The 18,339-nt window shown below is 42.6% G+C and overlaps 1 long non-coding RNA gene across 1 annotated transcript; it reads left to right on the top strand.

Annotated features, from left to right (window-relative positions):
- The first annotated feature begins 471 nt into the window (after nucleotides 1-471).
- On the top strand, nucleotides 472-11,793 carry LOC125320546. Its single transcript, XR_007201172.1, has 6 exons — nucleotides 472-668; nucleotides 775-974; nucleotides 5,080-6,063; nucleotides 7,821-8,178; nucleotides 9,527-9,822; nucleotides 11,204-11,793. It is a non-coding gene; the product is annotated as an uncharacterized LOC125320546 (long non-coding RNA).
- The last annotated feature ends 6,546 nt before the right edge of the window (nucleotides 11,794-18,339 follow it).

The raw sequence follows: 18,339 nt of genomic DNA, 5'->3' as shown, positions 1-18,339 counted from the left end.
TGCTGTGAAAGTAATTCAGAGGTGGATATTTTTTATGCTTAGCTAAACTCAGATGTTTTAGTTGTTGAACAAGGTTTCTCACTTGAGTTACTCTTTCCTATTCTTTCAACAGAAAAAAAAGAGCAGTGTAGGCCCTAATCTTAAGACTATGCCTAATGATTGCTTATTTGGAGACATGCTTTGATGTCTTGGCTTCTCCCAAATATATTTCCATTTTCTAGCCAGGGACTTGGCCATGTGGGATGGTTATACAGACCCTCGGATCAGCCCTCTGCTGCCCTGCTGGTGTTTTACTAATCCTATTATGGCTCTATGTATGAGAAGAGAGACCAAACTAGTTTCTGTTTATTTTTGTCTGTGTGCCATGAGACAGACTAGTTGGGTGGGAGTTTGAGAATAATAATTATCAGAACGTCAGTACAATAAAATTATCTTGTACCTTTTCTCTTTAGTCATTGTTGAAGTTTCATGTTGAATACTTGAAACCAGCAACCGAACTGTGATCTCACAGACCACTGGCGGTCTTTGCTCATTAATCTTGCTGAATGGGAAGTGAAGATCTGTTACAGACATTAAGTAAGGCCTATCATTGATCCTTGTGAGGATGAACATTGCACCTGGAAAAGACTGTGCCAGTTGAGGGAAGCAATGCCAACAGTATTTGTGGGGTGAGTACATGGGGAATTCAGTATTCTTGCATGAGCACCGGGTTGGCCTATGTTATGTTTGGCCAACACTTTTGGGAGTCTTTACTGATTGACTTTTTATTTTCAGCCATGAACATGCTACGTACTAAAATTACTCCTAAATGTATCTGGTGTCAAAAGCAATCCAAATCAACTTCAGTTATCCTCACACACTTGAACAGCAGAGTGACTTCTGCATGTGGTACTTTTCCTTTTTGATTCAAGCTTCAACATTGTTATAGGATTGTCAATACCTGTCAATACCAGATCCACCATAGTGAAAATCGAGTAAGTATGACTTTTAAAATCAGCGCAGCAAAATCAGGCCTTTAGGTGTAAATTGTTCACACTATTTGTGCAATGGAAATGACAACCAGGCAAGCAATCCTATAACCAAGATAATTGGAGTTCTAAGTGAGAAGAGGCAATGAAGTTCATTGACACCTGAATGTGTACTGCCCACTTCATTGTCATCACCATAAAATTCCAACATAAATAAAAGTTGATATAAAACCCCCATCATGGCAGCCATAAGCCAGCCACAGCTGCAAAATTCCGTGCTACGAGGGTGCTGAAAGGCAGCTGAGAAGCAGCAACGTCTGCATACATTGCAGGGGACAGATATCTTCCCAGCACTGCCTCTCTGACAGGGTGCTGCAGCCTGGTGGGGGAGCCTGCAGGGCATCTCTCTGCTGCCTCCTGATGTGAGTGCCCACTTGAGCTGCAGCCTTCCTGTGGAAGAGTTTCCTATGTGTGTATATATATATATATATATATATAAAATATCCAGAATTCTCTTTTAAAAAGTTTCAGTCAAGCAGAAACACAACACAGAACACACTGGGTAGTGCATGGTTTATAGGACTGATAACAAATGGTTAATAATAACAGCTTGTTATTCAGCCATACATCAATACTGCTTCCATATGCTTCCATATCAGGCAAATACCTAAAAATAATTTTACCTCTCAAATCAGATCACTAACAAATAAAGCACTCAAAATGATATTGCAAAATATTCACAAAAAGTAATTTACTAACTCCAGCTAACATGAGACAAAGTTGAATTGATCTATTTTTCAATGTAATGTGTTATTTATGTAATTCACTGAAAGAAAATTTAATACAACTGGAAAGAAGCACTGGAGAAAAACCACTAAAATTCCTCAAAGATAGATATACTACTCTGTATTCCTTTATCACCTTACTGAAAACAGGGACAGGGTTACTGGAAATGTGAAAAAAATCAAGATCACGGTTTGTTGTGGTTAATATCAATTTTTTTAGTCATGTGATTTTATTTGCTAAATTGCTAGTGACTCCTGCTTAGCCTTTGCTAAGGGGACCAGTCCCTTGCTGAGGCCCCTGCCTCACCAGCCATCAGTCCCACTCTGCCAAAGAGTGGTGCAGATTCATGAGAGGAGTCATCAAGTCTAAAATCACTTCAGATGACAAAGTCGGCTCTTGCTCACACTAAAAATTTTTCCTCTTTAGCATTCTCACATTTGAAGGTCAGCTGCTGCCACCTCTCCCAGCTCTCTTTGTGCTGCAAGGACCATCCTGCCTGGGCCCTGATCTTCCAACCCAGATTGTGAACTGCGCAGGGTACCCTTTAGTTTCATGCATCACCAAAAGCCCAGCTTCACACAAGTCAGGCTTAGGGGACTGGTAGGCCAGTGGCTCTGCAACTCTCACAGCTGGGCTTAGAGACTTTAGAAGCTGCAGAGTGATGGACCTCAATAAAGCTCTTGTCTTCTCTGATTCCTCAACCCCTTCATCTTTGCTGATGGAGCTCCCACATGGGTGGGATCTGCCTTGCCAGCACAGTGGGTTTGTCTGGGGGCAGTCGGGACGGGGCTCAGTGCCTCATCATCCCTACAGGATACATCCTTCCTTTTTGTGCCTCCCAGAAACTCAGTATGCTCATGGGTGCTGGGCTGGCTGGAGCCCTGTGTCTCACCCTGTATTATCCTGCATTGCACCACACTACCAGCACAAACCCATAGCAACTGAACCCCCTGCCTGTTTTCCCCTGTTTCAGATGGTGTTACTACCTCTCACAATGGACCACTATGATTCGTGAGTGAACATCTCTGACATGCTCTGCAAAGAAAAGGTGCTGCATGCTCTCAGTGCTGTTCATTTCTCAGAACAAAGCTGCCTAAGAACACAGGACTTGTGCCATGTACAGTAGACATTTCTGGCATAGCTTTTACTGAGGTTAATATAATATTCATAACACTGCTGAAGGACTGCTTGTTGGACAAAAGGATTTTGCTACTGGCATTTATCTATAGAAAAGTTTTTCTGTTTTATGCCCACATACTAGCATATAATTATAGTAATAAAGTCTAGTCCCTTGCTTGAAGTGACTGCTGCCAGTATTATGAAATCATGGCAATGGTTGTAAAAATAAAAGAGGTCATAACCCCTCCACACACACACCCCCACTCTGTAGCTGATATGAAATAGCTTTGGTGGGAAAATGCAGACCTTTAAACTTTCTCTACCAAACTCAATGCATTCTGTATTTAACTTATCCTCTAAAACAGTTTGTGTTATAGGAATTTGAAAACTGCATATAACCATGGAAAAAGTCTGTATTTAATTAGCTACTGAGTTGAGCTCAGTTTAAGCAAAATAACAACCACTTCTTTGTGCTAACTTTTTTTAATCGTATGCGTTATATGCATCAGAATGTCCTTATGCCAAGGCTATTCGAGCATCGACTTCTGCTGCACTGTTCTGGTTTTGGCAAAGAGAAGCATCAGGAAAGGTCTGTATGAAGATGCTTTTTCATGTCTATGAGGGCAAGGACATTTCTTTCTCAGGAAAAGAGGCAGATATTTCAGAATTGCCATGACATCAAGCACAATGCATTACAAGCTCCCAGGTACCTCACGGTAAAGCAGTGGAGGGAAGATGGAAAAGCTGCTGCCCATATTCTTTGCAGGGATTTCTGTAGCAAATACTCCTTTTTCCCCATTATAAATAGAAACATTAGAAAAAAATTTTTAGAGGAGTGATGCCCCAGCCATGCAAGAAGGAAAAGCAGAGTGGGCACAGTCTGAGCCCCAGTATGTCACACCAAAACACAGCAAAACATTCTTACATGCAGAACCTGGGATGGAACTAGGTTGTTTCTTGCTGCTGAGCATCTCAGGATGCAAGACTGCATCTAAGCCTTTTTGGTTCCTTTCTTTTTAGAATACTTTCACAGAGACCCTGCTTTCACTAAGTGTTTGAGCCACTCTGGTGAAAGAAGTTGAACTTCCTCAGTTGTTAAGAGTAGATCTCCAAAAATCATGCTCTGCTTGTGAGTCTTACTCCTGACATTACTTTTCACTCAAAAAATTCCAGTTTCAAATTGGGCTCTGTCCAAAAGATGGCAGAATTGAAGGTGTAGTCAGAGAATAAGACGAGGAATTAAGAGGAATTAGAGATAAATCGAATGAGCACAAGACTGCTGCATTTGACAGCCTCTTCCTGTTCCCTCAGCTCTTCATATTTTGTAGAGTGTCAGAGGCATACAGTGGAGACAGTTGAAAAGTACAATTCCCAGCATGGCCCTGAGCAAGCTGTCTTGTTTTGTTTTGTTAGCTGAGGCCTCTGGAGCCAGTGGGAAAATAAAAACAACAACAAAACTCTCTGTTGTTCACTCTTGTTTACTGGAAGTGGAAAATAAAGAAGAATAAGCAATGTAGAGGGGCAGGAAGGTAGCAATAATAATTTACAGGTTGCCGAGGGGAGAAAAGAAGTTCAGAAAGAGTGATACAGGACATAGGCTTTTGGAGAATGCTAAGAACTATGAAAAATTCAATTGAACGAAAAACCGGAAACTTCTTAAATTTTCCCTCCTGCTCCTTTGACTCATTAAGAGGACAAAAATTCTGTGCATTCAGAAAATGAGTGCACACAGGGCACAAACAGGTTAAGCTTAGGGAACAGAGTCAAAAATATGGTGACAGATCCTGCTCTTGTTTATCTGGGGTGAATTTTGAATTGTCCTCTTGGGACAGCTCTGGGTTTGCCTCAGCACGACTGAAAGCAGAATGTGGCCCTTGCACAATATGTCCAGATGTTCCTTTTTTCTATGATGAAAATGTGAGAGTTTCAAAGAGATCTCTCAGACTGACGAAATTCACAGCCTCCACCCTCTCCCCATGTAGCTCTACTTAATTCAGCTGGTTACACCAGAGACTGCAAGACTTTTGGCTCACTGAATATTTTTTTTCGATGTTTTACACTGCAAACCTATTATACAGGTTTGTTGGTGCCTGAAATTTAGCAAACCAAAGCTATCCTGGTGCTTTTACAAAGACAGCTGGCCCAAGGGAAACCTTTCTGATGCCTGGGACAGCAACGTGTTTTTTGCTTCTTGCCTTGTCCACAGACTGCAGAGACTACCAACAACCTGCAGAAGGGAATACTCCCCTTCTCATCTTGGGCACTATGACAGCCACAGATAAGCAACAGGCAGAGAGGTAATTGTTCATTATTTACTGCTGAATTGCCTGGTGCAGGTGTGTATCCTTCATTTCAGTTGTCTCTCTCACTCTCTTTGGCTGGATGATCTCATTTTGCACAGATTCCTTGCACTTTGTAAAGAATCCCAGAGATATGGAAAGGATCCATCATTTTACACTCCCATGCCAAATTCTGGCAGTGTCTAAGCAGGTGCTCAGACATGCTGGATATCCAGAAAATCAAGAAAATTGCAAAAGAAGATGGGTAGTTGGTTTGACTCACTGCATTTTGTGGATGTGCTCGTGTATATTGCAGGAGCCAAATACTGTCCTAATGAAACAGTGCACAAGATTTGGTGAGAACAAAGGGGAAGGGAGTGGGCAGGGGTGGTAAATGTGTATAATTCTTCCATTTTCTTTCCCTAGAAAACCCTCCACATTTTGAGGCTGAGGGGGTCATGGCTGGGAAACAAAGGTGCCTTGTCTTGCTTGGCAGCGCAGGCAGATGCCTTCTCTACTTTCCAGTTAAATGCCAGGCTCTGCCAGGCTCTGCCTGGGGCCAGCTGGACCTGTCCATGACTCAGAACTTGCCCTCTGTAGTGTGGCTGTCCAGGGAGATGGCACAGCTGGAATGGCTGTATGATACTCACAAACATCCCTTACCTCCTTGCTCTGACAATATTCCATTGATCTTCTCCAGCAGTTAAGCTGTGGTCTGACACTCCAGTTGGAGTTTCGGCTGGGCAGCCAAAAAACTTCTGTTCTTCTGTTGTCTTCAAAAGAAAATGATCTCTGGCTATCTTGTCCCTGATGAATCCAGCTGCAGAAAGGGAGGAGTTACTCAGTCACCACGGCCAAAGAGGCAACTTCCCTACCCTCACTTAAACTACATGACTGCTGGCAAGACACTGGTACAGTACCCTTTGCTCTCTCACCAATTTTAGCCACGCAAACTTCTTCATACCTGATCACCTATTACTATTGCATCTGTAGGGTCTGATCCTATCACATCTGGGGCCCTTTATGGCCCTTAAAATGCCTTTGCATTGTACAGGCAATCCCAGGACTGGTTATACTGCTCCCAGGTTTGGTCAAGTGAAGATCAAATGTGTGGAGGGCTGTGCTTATGAGGTTCAGCCCTGCTCCCACAGAAGTTAACACTAATTCCAGTTTTCACAACAGAAGATGTCCTCCACAAACTTGTAACTTCAGCAAGCCAGGGCATTTTTAAAATCAATAATAAAAGATAAAAAATAAAGCATGGCGGTCCATCAGTGAAATAATTTATCTTTCTTCTGTTGCTGAAACAAGAATTCTCTCAGTTTCTCTGGTTGCTTCTTTCTTGGAGCACCACAGTGTCCCCTCCTGCTGCGCAGTATCCCTTTGGTTTACCATGGTGGACCTGGGCTGTAGCATGGTTGCTTTGCTGTCTGCAAGTGGTGCTACGGGAAGGAGTGGGACAGGCAGTGGGCTCCCCAGAAGATTTCCCACTTCTGCCAGGAAAGAGAACCATCACGAGGCCAGTGAGATTAAGCAGAGGGATTTGTGGTCTTGGGTTAGTGTCACAACTCACACCTCATACACGTCTCTTGCTCACTGAGAACGTCCTCTCAGCTGATGAACCTGGCCATGGTAAGCTGGACATCAAACTGGGTGCTGGTAATTGGTGTTACTGTATTCTGGGTCTCTGAGTTAACCCCCCACCCTCCCAGGGCAGTGGCACTACAGCAGTGCAAGATGGCCCAGCAAACCTGACACCATCTGAGACTGCTGCTCTGACACTCAACATTTTGGGATAAATTTAACTTACATCAGCAGCTATCTGAGCACACTTCAACTCCAGTCTGTTCTTCCTCTGCAGAACCAAGGTTCTGCAGGGCAAGCACACTTTCTGGTTGTGTGCTTGCACGATGTCCACCAAAACAGGATTGAGTCTACAGATGTTTCCCTAACACACTTGAGAACAGTGACCAAGCGGGTTCCTCGGTGAGCACACAGCACCTGAAATAAATCCTCCATGCCAATGCTAACCCAATTTTTAGCTGCCTAATCAGGGAATAACAGCAGAAAAGCAGAATTGTTTAATACTTTTGCTCAGAGAAATATCCCAACAGCCAGGGAGAAAGAAGTTGCCCTTGGGCACAGACTTTAGATACACAACAGTGAGACACAGGAGCGGGGACAACACATGACATTGCTTTTGGCCAAAACCTATTTCTCAGGGAGATGTTTAGCAAAACAACAACCATCACCACCACAGAGCTCACTGGGTTGTCACAGAAGATGATTATACTGATTAGCCTTGAAGTTAAAATCAGGAAAAAAATAGTTTGGATCGATTCTTGCAAGCAACTGAAAAGAGACTCATACTGCCCTATATGGTAAAAATGCAGCTCACATTCAGTGGGAAAATGTGGATTTTATTTTCTTCAGTTACAGCGGTTAATCCTGTCAGTTCATTTTAATAATGTTTTTTACAAAACCATTCTGATCCAGATGTGCTGTTATTGTGCTCTTTTCAGGGACTCTGGGCATTTAGTCCACGTTTACAACACATTAATGATGCTCACAGAAAAAAAGAAGGGATTCAAAAGCTATGGTCCAATGATTATTTTTAGCATTTTCCAGTATCTTTTTCAAAATGCCTAAATTCACTTTATCTCTACAGGATAAGGCTTGTCTGCATACCAGGTTTGAAAAAAAGATGAAAGATCCTGGCTTGACCTGAGGATGACCTCTCTGTACACAAGCTCCGTTATTGTAGAGGAACTGAAAGCAGCAGTGCTTAGCAAAACCAAACCAAACAAGCCTGAGAAGCAGGCGGAGGGGCTGGAGCTGCTGCCCTGCAGAGAGGTGAAGCTCAGAGCACCAGCCCCTGCCCCTGTGCTCTGCCTGTGCCTGAGTGCCCGGGAGCCAAACCTCAGTGCGGACCTCGGGGGACCTGTGTCAGCAGTGAACCCCAACAAGTCAGGTTCCTTCCCAGCCCTGGAAAGACTTGTGTCTAAAAGCAGATCCGAAAAACTGTGGTATTTTCTCACTTCTGCTGCTCTGAAGAAAAGTGTGGGGGGGTTTTAGGTTTTGGTTTTGGTTTGGTTTTTTTGTTTGTTTGTTTGGGGGGTTTGGGGTTGGGGTTTTTTTTTTTTAGTTGAAGTTGCTGTAAGCCTCCTTGATTTCATCATCCTGCGCAGGGCATGTTCAAAGCAGGCTGCAACTGCTCAGAGATTGCTGAGGAATTTGGACTTGCAGTTACTTGCAGGAATTTAGATAATTACTCATCCTTTACATCTGAGACATTTTTATACCCATGCAGCTCCTAATTACATAAGGAGCATCAAATTTGTGATACCCAGTAGATGTTTTTTAGTGAGTACTGCTATATGATATGAGGATTTTTCACACAGACATACAAATATACTTCTGTCTTCCTGGCATCCTTCCCATATACGAACCTTTGGTGCTTTGACTTTGCTGGGAGAAGCTGCTGACCATGCTCCTGCTCTGCAGATCTCTGCTGTGCTCTGCACATCTCTGCTGCTTAGCAGAACAAATTGGGAAGTGATATTTCCCTCAAGAGAATTTTTTCCTTCAACTGAAAAACAAACCACTTTTTAAAGAACTGCTTTGTCAAAAACTGGTCATGTTTTTTTCTGGAAAGAGCAAAAAAGCAGGTCTCTCTGTAAGAGCTTAGAGATGGGGGAGTCACAGTGTATGGTAGGTGCTCTGTGGTAAGGGCAGCTTCAGGGTTGAATGTGAGATGAGATTCTTCTCCATTTTCTGGTGCCGTGAGCCTGCTGGTAAGGCTGGACCATGTTCTCTAGGATACAAGGGTTTCGCAAACATTTCACAGTGCTGTCCCACCCTGAACTACTAATCCTGGGGTTGGCTGCCCAGAGGAGCTGAGAGACCCTCTGCACCCCAGTGAGAGGCCCAAGAGAGCATTCTGCTCCAGGGCACCCCAGGGCCACCCTTGCCCATAGGCATACAAGTAGGCAGGCAGTATCCCTGATTTTTGTGCAGTTGTTCACAAGTGATGTGGTCAGGATCAGGCCAGAGAAGTCTCATTCTTACAGCTGGCTGTATAAAGGTCCCTGTGTCAACACCAGGTTTCTTTACAACATTCAGTGCTTCCTTTCCCAGTTCTGGCGGATCCTTGGCCTCCCAAGGTACGGGGAGATTACAGATGAAGAAGCTGAAAGGAACAACATGACCCTCTCCCAAGAGGTACCTTACTAAAGCAGCAACTCAGCTTGTGCTCTGTAGGAGTGGGGTGGTCTTGCTGTGTCAGAAACAGTGCAGCCACCCAAGCCACTGAGTTATTAACATGCTGCATCAATTTATGTGCTTCCTGAATGAACTGTATTTTACTTTTATCAGCCATCTGTTTTTCAGACTTGACATTGATGGTTTCAGTTTTGCTGCTAAAATGCACCTTGCACTCTCGAAAATATTTCCTGTTCGGGTTCCTGCCCAAGTGACTTACAGAAACTGCAAGAGATCAGACAGCAATGGAAACTGTGACCACGTCCTCCTGCAGCTGCTCAGCAGCAGAAAAGCAGATGCAGCTGGCTACTGAGAGGCGGTACACATGGCAAAACCATTGCCTGCCAACCCCTCTGCTGAGACCAAGCTTGACAAGAGCCTACATGGAGGAGGGAGTGAGACCAGCCTCTGTGAGTCTGACAGACTGATCTCTCCTGTCCTCAGGATCTCTGTGAGCAGACCCCCCTCCTGCACCCAGCAGCAGGGCCAGCGGGAGTGCATCTGCCAGGATGTGTGTGTGATGTCCTCTAGCACCTTGGCCCCGGAATATCCCCTTGCTGCGCCTTGACCTAGCAGCACCCTCCCTGGGGCCATCCTGACCCAGGACACAGTGCTCGGCCCTGGCCCCGTGCCCTCCTCTGCTTCCTGGCTTCCCCTGAGCAAACCCAGCTTCTCCCAAGGCAGGGGCTGCAGGAAGCAATGGGGTGTCCTGCAGGAGGAAGGCATCTGGGTAAATGCAGGCGGACGACTGTTGAAAGCACAGGGACATTTTACTTCACCTAAATAAATAAAGGAAGATGATTTAGCAGTTGCAGGCAGTTTCACACTTCAAATTGTCGTGCAATGAGGCTGTCCCATCACGTCCGGGCTCTGTGTAAACTGTGGGTGATTTCACACTTAATATCACTTATATTTATTTCTTGCTAATATTTATATCATGCATAAATTTTCATAAATGAGTACAGAACCCACAGGGTTGCTCATAAGGCACTACTTGCAAACCAGGGAAGAGCAAGTCTAAGAAGTCAGTGCAGTTGGCATAAGGGCCACTGGTGAACATGTTGTGAACCAAAAACCATCAGAAATGTTCATCATGGGACTGAGGCATATGTCGGTACACTGCTACAATACCAGTGGGAGCAAACTTACTCAGACCAACATTTCAGCAGTTTATTAAGGCTGAGTGAATAATTTGGAAATAACCATCAATAATTTAACCAGCTATTTCCTGAAACACTAGAGAATTTAAATTATCGAACAAACATTGTTTGACTAATTTATAGCTGGATCTATATCGTGAAAAATTAATATTCAAACAACTTGAATGACAAATTATGGATATTATTTGACCGAGCTAAACAGAACACAGATGTATCACTCATTTCTTAGACGTATTTATGCCCAGTGCCAAAGCTCTTCTGTTGTGGGCATGCTCCTGTCAAACACACATACCTGCCTTGTACACCCTAGTAGGTGTACATGCCATCCCTGCATGGCTCACCATCTCCTGCTGCCATAAACACTCTGAAATCTATTGAATCAGGCTAAATGGTGATGTTTCTCCTCTTTCCCTCCCTACTAAATTGATCAATGTTTATACTAATCTTGCTATTAGCTAGTTGACACCAGTAAGAGGTGTGTGGTCATTCCAGAATCTGTTTAACCTAAATAAAGCATTTGGGTTTAGCTGTCAGTGCCTGTTCTAACACTTCTGGGAAGGCAGGATCCTGGGTGCAGGCAGGTAGTACCAGGTTGCTCAATAGCATGCTAGATAACCATCTTCTCTTACAGACTTTTCCTGGAACATTGGGCATTTGATTGCCACTAGAAGACTGAAGAAATCTTCTTTGAAGTCGCTGCAATTACTTTGTCTGGACTATACTGTATGGCTATTTTTTGATCTCGTCAAGCACAGGCTGCTTGCAATCGATACAGAAAGAAGGGGCGAAGGAGAAGAATAGAAAAGGAATGGAAAATGCCATGGTAAGGTCACTGAAACATAGTTTTCGGATATGTGAAGAATACCCACCAGGATGAAGCATTCATCTCTTCATAAGATTTTCAGAAGTTTTTCCAAAACAAACACTGAATGTCACAACAATAATTAATTAACATGGTCAAGCTCTTTCCTCCTTACTCCTATTGTTCACACAGCAGTCTGTAAAAAACAGAAAGCAAAAACATTGAAAAAGCAGCACTTTTATGGCATTCATTGGGTTCGCTCTTGATCAGGCAGCATTCTTTATAAAGCAGCAAACGGAGCAACATGGGAATCTACAAATTGTAACAGACTCTTGCAAAAGAACTGACACTTTATCTTAATGTACATCTGCAATTATAAAAGTTGTGAGAAAGTTTCAAAATAAACCGCAACCCTGGAAGACCTGTTTCTGCACATCTAACTAAGGGAAGCTGACAAAAAACCCTTTATATGAATCTCAGAAAACACTGAAAATTGAAAATCAGGCCTGTATGTTCTTTGTGTATCCAAGCAATTTCCCAGAAAGATTTCAAGTTTTACAGTTAGCTTTTGTACAGAAATAAAAAGAAAGATAGTAACCTTTACAGTGAATGGCAGGTCTGTGAAAGCACAATACTGTGAGAAAACATATTATATTACATATTGCATCATGAGGTAAATTAATTAATTGGACAATATTAGTTTCTGTTGACATCAAGTATTCTTATTTTCCAAATCAAATCATAGACAGTTTCACAATCAGAACAACATGTTTTTCATTAGAGAAAAAAGGAGGTAATTATACTTTAACATCATGGCCTCAATTCTCAGGTTGTATTAACCTTCATACTGTGAGAGGTTTGTGGAATGGATTTTACCTTGGACTGCCACCAGCTAGGACTTCCTCTACATTCAGAGAATTATGATTTCTCCATGTTACTAGAAAAAACAATCTGTGTCTGAGCTGTGAATTAGGTACTTCTTCCTCATCAGCATAATTTATTGGATAAATAATGTGGTCTGGAAGCCAGAGATAGGCCTAGGAGACAGTCTTCTGGGTTATGTGCCTGGCTTTGCTACCAGGGCACTTTACAAACCTTCAGCAAACCCATAATCTTTCTGTGCCTCTGCTTTTTGAATACGGACCATAATAACTTCAGCTTTTTGAGCAGTATTTAGAGGAATGGGTAAAGGTGTTATCTTTATCCTAAAAATTATCATTGTTAGTACTGAAATAAATTAAAAAAAAAAAAGTAGTTACAATATATGCAGGAAGGAAACTTCCTAATTAAAAGATATAGTAGGATTTAGATCACGTAGCAGAGGAGGCTTAGTGCAGTAACAGTTGGAAAAATAGAGCTAGAAAGCTCTACATTCCCATATAATTATAGGGACATAAAGCCATATCAAGCATAACCACAGCATCCCAGACAGTATTTGTACATTGACAGGGACATAGCCATGGGGAAGGTACGGTTGCCACAATGATCCTAAGCAACTGTAGCAACTACCTCTGGAGTTAGAAAATTTTCCTTCTAACCATGCAGACCTTTAGTTAACTTAATTACGCCTTATCCCACTTTTACTGAATTTGGCAAGCAGTTTATTCTTGGATTTTGTTCCAGTTATAGCCAAAGTATGTTCCTTTCCAGTACTGTCATTTGAGTCAGAAAAAATCCAGGTCCCCAAAAGCTGCATTTTCTCTTTTTGGTGTCTCAACTGCTTTGGACTTTCTGTATTTGTTCATAACTTTAAGTGCTGAGTCCAAGTGTAGAGAATTCCCTTTCGTTGAAAAGCCTTACCCAAGCAAATACAACAGAATTGCCTCCCACGGTTTTCACATGGTAGCCCTGATAATATTTAACAGCATAACTGTTGCCATTTTTGTCACAACCTTTTGCTCTTGCCTCCACCCTAATCCTAATGGCCTACAGTGGGACCACTGCCTACTCACTTTGCATTGTACACAGATCTCTACTTCATAATATATCACAGCTGTCTTTATTAAATGCCATTTCTTCAATTTTAGTCCTGTTTTCAGTCTAGAAAGGTCTTCCTTTTTTTTTTTTTGGTTATTTTTTATCCTGTCCTCCAAAAACCAGGCAATCTTTTTCGGCCGATTTTGTAGGTGCATCCCTTATTCCCTTATCAAAATTATGGTTGAAAACACAGTATATAGAGAGTATTCAGGTACAGATCACTGTAGACATCAACAGATTTTCAAATTGTTGATGGCACCTCTGTGATTACAACTTTTTGGCTGATTATGAATAAAACTATGCACAAATCAAATTATGCACTTCATATGTCATAATTTGCTCATCAGAATAAAAGTTCTTTCAATTAAAGCCTGTAGCCATATTAAAAATAAGGACTATTTTTCTTCTGTTTTCATCATGTTTTAATCTGAAAGAAACACAGAAATAAACAGAGTTAAAATAATCCATTACTGTTTGTACACTTAATCACAAATCTCTCTACCATAAGTGACCGGTACTTCCACAGCCACTGAATGTTTTAAGCTAATTTTCATGAATGTAACTGTGTTGAAGTGAATTTTAAGTATAACATGTCCCTGGATTTTGGCTGGCTCCCCTTTAGAGCTACGTATGTCTTCAACCTTTTTCGATCTCTCCGGGGGCATTTAGGTGACTGGGCTTCCATCTCCATTCCCTGACAGCAAAACCTTGTAGCTCATCTCTTGATCTCACAACAGTTACCCCTCCCCTGCTCATACATTTGCCTCATGATCTCAGCCTGCTACATCTGCCTAGCAAAAATTCCATTTGGAAGCTATGACAACACTCATCCCGAAACAGTCTTCGTAACAGCATCATCCATTTCTATAGAATTTGCTGCAGCAAGCAGCCCACATTCCTGAAGGAAGGCAGGCTCCTCTAGTTCTGTATCCTAGTGGGTCTGATAGGGGGTTGTTAGGTGTCCCATTCACCCCGAGGCTGGATGCCAGGTCTGGGCAGGGAGCAAAATTCCTTCCCCTTCTGGCCTGCCTTCAGCAGGACTCATGCTTATCTGTCCCTGTGTGTGAGCACAAAGAGCACAAAACTCCTGCATCTTCAGCAGCAGCAGGTAATGCTTGAGATTGTGAAAAATGGGTGCCCAAGATAAACTTCCCAGTCCTGCCTCATTTCCTTAAGCTGTGGACGCCTTACTGCTCTTACTGAGTGCACTTTGCTTTGTAGAGCCACGGTGATAAAGCACAGCAGGGTTGGAGCTGGGGGCAGCAGAGGCAGTCAGTTTGTTAGCACAGTCCTTTCCTCCTTGTAGTGCTACTGTGGTTTCTGCTGCATGCAGCTGCCCTAAAATCCATCTAAAGTCACCTGCTTGCCTTTCCACTTTAGACATTGTGTAAAACATCTTAATGGCAGAATTGGACTCCTGTTTTGCACTGATTTAACAGCCGGTGAGGCACTGGAGAATCGGGGTCTTTTCCAAAAACATACAGTCTGACAGCAGTGCTGACATTGTAGCCTTAATGTGGTAGGTACAGAGAAGCTTCAGACACAGCTTATAACATCCAAAGTGAAATCACCACATTTCCATGCTGAGCAGCTAGTGCTAGACAATGTATATTCATCTACTCCAACCCTTCCCTGGTAACAAAGAAGAAAGACACACCTAGAGAAAACAATGGAGCAAGATGGTTTTGGATACTATATTAAGACTAAATGCCACCCTGCCTCTGCTGAAGACCATCTGAATGTTGCAGCTGAGTCAATAATGTCTTTTCAAATCAGCTTATTCTTTTGCAGGCAGTTGCCCAAGCCAACGCCTGGAACAATCAATCCCAACCTATGGAACCTGTTTTCTGCAGGCTGCTCACTCTTAGCCACAAGATAAACGGCAGCTGGCTCTGTGGCTGCAAAAAAAGTGAGCACCCTGCAGAGGACATGCTAGAGACTGCACTCGGAAGGACAGCTCTGGGGCAGAGGAGTCGCTGCTTTTCACCGCTGTCATGTAGAACTGCTGAAATCCGTGTGGGCTGGAGCCTCAGCCTCCCCACACCGCAGGGGTGCTCTATGCTGAAGCAGCACATGAATGCAAAGTGTGCTCTCGAGGACCTCCTCTGCTCTGCGAGCGCTTTACCTTGGATGCTGCTGTGGATCAAAGATCTCAGAAGGATCATGGGAACAGCAAAACAGTGTTTTCAAGTGGTTTGTTAATTGTGGATGTGCAAAATTTGCCTTTAGTACAAGCACATCCCACATGCAAGCGAGACAGCTAACCCATCAGTAGGTGCAAACATTTTGCCCTAAGCAAAACTAACCATTAGACTGTTCCAAAACCCTTCTCTTCAGCATGTTTTCTCCTCTAGCCTTATTGCTGCGATGAGCATCCATGCATTTCCCTAGAGGCATCCACAAGAGTTGGCAGTTCAATATGCCCTGGACACAGCATACGATAGCAAGTTTTTGGGTTTGCTACTTGTGCTTCCTGCAAACCTGCTCTCCTTTTCAGATGTTTTAGTTGTTATAGCTATCTAATGAAAGTAGAGGAACATAAAACCACTTGGCAGTCAATCATAGATGGTGTAGCACAGCCATTTTAAGCCAAATTTTCTGCCATTGCTGAAGACACTTGAACGTTTGACAGTGGTGAGAGGTCTTTCGCAGGCAGAGAGAGGAGGTGATCACCCAGGCTCCTTCCTGCCTCCCAGTTCTTGGATTCTGTGAGTAACAAAATAACTTCCTAAAGGCAGTTGTGCTGAGTGCACTAATAGAGGTGGTTAATTCATGAGACTGTCCATTAATAATGAAGCAGAACATTGCTATGGAGACAATACTGTACTAATTACCAACAACTCTCCAGAGATCTGCGGGATTCTGTTTCTTTTAATAAATAATATATAACTCTGTTATTTCTGTAATATTATACAACTAAATAAGATTTCATTTAACTGTTTCTGCTCATCCTCTTTCACCTGCTATATTATTGTTGTGGTTTGTTTAGAGAGGTTTACTTATCTCCCCTTACCTGCTACATAAAACATTATCTTTTATCTTGACTGTTATAACACTACTTTTTCTGAAGGAGCAACATTCATATTGCCCCTGATATATTAGCCAATATCGAAATGAAAGGCTGAACTTGGGCAATACATCTCCACTGATCATTCATCGCAGTCCTGATTGCTTGTGCATGTCCGTACTGAAATGCGTACCTTGCTTTGCGTTAACACACTGCACTTTCCTCTCTCCCACAAGAGAATTAGCAATGTTAAGGAGGAAGAACAGGTTTTAACCCTGCACAGAGTTTGCCAGTTTGAGGTGAGGAAGGCAGAGGTATATGAAATACATTCAGTGAATAATTTGGCCCATGCTGTGCAATCCCATTTGGATTTGGATAGCTGGGAATGCAAGACTGCTAAGACAAATGTAAAGCTCAGTGGCGACTCTAGCCTTACAACATTTCTCTGACATGAGTAGGATAGACATGTGTCTGGAGTAGGAACCTGATAATTTGCTTCTCTGAAAAAGGAGTTTTCTTTAAACCATTGATATGCTCTGACATGGTGTCATATTATATCAAAGCATTTTCCATAAATCAGTTTTGCATATGTGAGAGATGCTATCCATAACAGGCTCAAGGCTGAAATATTTAAATTACTTAAATATTTAATATATGAGTTGTTTACAAACATAAACTTCAATTCTTTTGGTTTTCCCTGGATAATCCATTGTGTCTCCTCTTTTCCCCATGACTAATTGGCTGCAGCCTGAATATATAGAGAAGGTCTGTGTTCTCTGCAGTAACACGCAAGGCCACTATCAACAAAGAAAGTTCTCCTGTTTGTCTTTTACCAGTGTGGGCTCAACATGAAGATAGAGAGTGCTTTAAATTCATATCCATTCTGTTACTTGAAAAGTGGTGTTAGAAAACCTAAAACTAAAAATTGTGTTATCTCTCATCTAGTAGCTGATCTCAACCCCCCTTCAGGCAGTGGAAGAACTTCTGTTCACATAGGCGGGGGCTTTTTATCCATCTCTGTTTCTGTCTGCAAGTAAGAGCTCCCGTTTTCTGCTGATTTCTGCTTAAGATAATGAGGGATTCCTCTGAGTTTCACTCGAGATTTTAAACATTCCTCCTCACTGAGACATAACTATTAGTTTCAAGTTTCTTGAACAAAACTGTGGGGGAAAACTACCTAAACAAAGTAATTCATGGCATCTAATAGTGTATGTAAAACAACGACACATCATAAAGTTAGATGGAGATGTTGACAATGCTCAGATCTGTCAGGCATTTTTCAATAGACTCCAGGAATCATAATAACCATATAGGTCAAAAATCAGCTGCAGTGAAGAAGTCTTCTTACAGGTAAAATAGTAGGTCATTATAATGGCTCACAAGTTTTTTTCTGAAATTTGCTTAGATCACCCATTGTGAAAAGTGATGAGCCCAATCCAGTCATAGCAAGAGAACAAAGTGGTGTAAGCCATAGCAGCAGCAATTGCTTTATGAATCTGCCCCTAGGGATGCCTGGTGAGCTCTGTCCTGCAAATAGTCACACTTATGCAGAGAGAGGATGGGCCAGGCCCGGAGGCTCACAGCTGCTGCAACACTTTGGGAACATTTTGGGAAATCCCACTTACTGCCTGTTTCTGCAGCATGCAGACCCACTCTGCTGAGTCCCTCACACCTTGAAAAACAAAACAGATACCAGGTTAATGCCACCACGTGAGACAAACTGCCTATATGCCAGGCCAGCACTGCACGGGACATATGCTGCAAGGAAAAGTTCTGGCTACATCTAAATGAATGGATCAATCCATTAAACAAAGATCTCAAATTAGACTCAAAATAGTGCTGAGGAGCTCCAGTGCTGCATACACTGGTTTCAGGTGACTATTTTGCAAGAAAACAGTTTTTAAAAAAACCTGTCTAACCTGTTGAGGCACTTGAAATACCAAAAGCACTTACAGTTTCTGGCAGAAATATCCTTAGGCAA

This window comes from Corvus hawaiiensis, chromosome Z (genome assembly GCF_020740725.1).
Source record: "Corvus hawaiiensis isolate bCorHaw1 chromosome Z, bCorHaw1.pri.cur, whole genome shotgun sequence".
Lineage (NCBI taxonomy): Eukaryota > Metazoa > Chordata > Aves > Passeriformes > Corvidae > Corvus > Corvus hawaiiensis.
Note: the sequence above shows the minus strand (reverse complement) of the source record. Positions and strands in the feature narration are given on the sequence as shown.